Source organism: Myotis lucifugus, unplaced genomic scaffold, assembly GCF_000147115.1.
Source record: "Myotis lucifugus unplaced genomic scaffold, Myoluc2.0 scaffold_116, whole genome shotgun sequence".
In the NCBI taxonomy this organism is placed as follows: Eukaryota; Metazoa; Chordata; class Mammalia; order Chiroptera; family Vespertilionidae; genus Myotis; species Myotis lucifugus.
This window is the reverse complement of record NW_005871164.1, coordinates 3,396,565-3,399,114: the sequence shown is the minus strand read 5'-3', so window position 1 is coordinate 3,399,114 and position 2,550 is coordinate 3,396,565. Positions and strand designations below refer to the sequence as shown.

General features: G+C 45.8%; 1 pseudogene; it reads left to right on the top strand.

Moving 5' to 3' along the window:
• The first annotated feature begins 1,601 nt into the window (after positions 1–1,601).
• On the top strand, positions 1,602–1,945 carry LOC102430851 (annotated as a pseudogene).
• Positions 1,946–2,550: the final 605 nt, after the last annotated feature.

Here is a 2,550-nt window from a genome sequence, read left to right as displayed (position 1 = left end):
GCCCAATAGTCCTCAGAGGGGATAACAGGAGCATTTGCTGAGTGGGCCAGGCATCAAATGTTGCAGTCAGTCCTGGGAAAAAAGAACTGCATGATCCCAGGTGGCGGAAGCAGAGTGGCTTTGGCTTGAAGTTTGGGAGGAGGTGGAGAGGTGGGGTCCGGGGGGACGATGCTGCAGCATGAGGGGTTCCCAGAGCTTGTATAGGCTTGAGGGATTCACCAGCACACAATACAAACTAGCTCCTGAAACTCTGAATCTCTAACACATTACAAAACTAAACCTTTGGATTCATCAGAAAGGTGTAATGGCCACTGAATGGTGTGACAAGTACAGCTTTTAAAAATTCAGCAGAAACTCATTACTAATTCATGCCTAGAATCAGCTTTTAAAAATCCCTATCTTTAATGCTCATGAAGTACAGAATTGGGCTTCATAAGTTGCTTATTTTCCCTTCCCCAAAGGAAAGGCAGTATAAAAGGAATCCCAGCTTCCTTTATTTCTCAACCCTCCCCATCTGATTCCATCTTCTTTCCCCAGGAAAACAGTGAGCAGTGAGGAGGAGAGGACAGGAATTTGAGGAAACCAGAAAGCACTTCTTGCCCATTCGCTCAGTGGAGGCGATCCCTGCTTACAGATCCAGGAAGCATGACCCCCAATGGGTGTGGCCTCAGATGGGACAGGCTGGGGGATGAGGGAACAGGCACATGTGACATTCACAGCAACTCGAGGTCTGGAACCTCTAGAAGCAGAGCTCCTGTCTGTTCACACTTCTCACTCCAACCCAACTTGGCGTCTCAAGTGCCAAGTAAAGCGCTGGGCAGGGAAGGGCATCCTGAGAAACCTTTGTTGCATTGCATGGGGCCGAAGGTGCAGCCAAGGTCCTCTCTCCCTGCCAGCAACTGTGACTGAAGATCTTTCCCAGCTGATTCCAGACCTCTCTCTGTACCAAGTCACAGGAGTTTAGATGAGACCACGCGGCATAAATGCAAATTTGAAAAGGTATCATTAAATGAAGGCTGTCAATCTGAACACGCACTATTGGATGGCTAATGGGCATTGGGATATAATCTAACTTCTCAGTTAGGCAAATTTATGGCAACCGCACTTGTCCCCTGTCCCAACCACACTTCTCCAGTTTTCCCCCCTCTTCCCTGCATATCCACTAACAGTCATCTGAGCACTTCAGATTCTTTCTGGCTATTCCTCTGTCTGGAATGCCCCTGTTCCCTGTACTTACTTCCTCACCTATCTGGCAAATCCCCATTTATTCTAAGACTCTATTTATGTATCATCTTTACCATAAGACTTTTCTTGATGTTCAGGCTGGGTGAGGTGTCCCTTCCCATGCACCCCTAGTGGCTGTTACTTGTTTCAAGCATAGTTAATACTCATCCTTTCCAGGGACTGTGTCATTTATCTTTGTATTACCATGGCCTGTATAGTAAATCCTCAATAAACACCTACTGAATGAATGACCCAATGTGAACAGCTACTATTTATTGAGCACATTTTACTATGGGCATCGCATGATGCTAAGCTTTATACTGCTTCCTGCCCCTCACTGCCTCCACGGGCTCCTGGACCCTTGCAACTCCACCAGCATGTCTCAGGCTGAGTCTGACAAAGCTGCTGAGGATGTTAGGCACCTGGAGACCAAGCAGTGGATAATGAGATGCTGTTCATTTACAGATGCTACAGACAAGTGACTGTGGGTGACATAAATTCAGACAAACTGAGATGTTGGACCTCAAGGGCAAGGCCAAGCAGGATGCCTGGAATGAGCTGAAAGGAAGATGCCATGAAAGCTTACAGTTTACAGATTCAGGAACTGGGTCTGGAGCAGTTGAATACTCTCCTTAAGTTTACCCAGCCAGTCAGTGGAAAAGCCAACATTCAAACCCAGAAGGTTTATCAGATTCTCTGGGTGGTCTTCCAAGGCTTTTAAAATTGGTTATGGCTACCGATTTAGCTTAAAGTAGAAAAGATTAGGGTGATAGGCCATGTTTTTCCCACTTGTCCTCCAATCCACACCCTTTGTCATGTGAGTTTGCAGTTCCTACCATATGAGGTGGAGTGTCCTTTTTGGCTCCATTGGTGTTGGCTTTGGCCCTGTGATTAGCTTCGGCCAAAGGAATGTTAGTGGATGGAAAGTGTGCAACCTCATCAGTGGGGTTGGGCTTGTTCTTTCGGCTGACTTTTCCCATGGGAATTCCATGTGCAGGAAACTGCTGATCTGAGAAGGAGAGTCAGATGGAATAGCCCTAGTCCCTACCCAGGGCTTGATGTCGACCTAGGTGAGGTCAACCTAGATTAGTCAAATCTCTAAAAACCCGAAAATGCCTGAGCAGGAAATAAATACTTTTATGCCCCTGAATTTTGGAGTTGTTTGCGACTGGTATTTTTAGGCAGCATATTTTTGGCAATAGCTGATGAATACAGTTAAAAATTAACTTCAGAGACATAAAATGTAATAATGTAAGAACATTATCCCCTCCCAGTGAAGACTAAAACAGGGCCTCTATCTTTTAGATACAGAAGAGAAAGATTTTA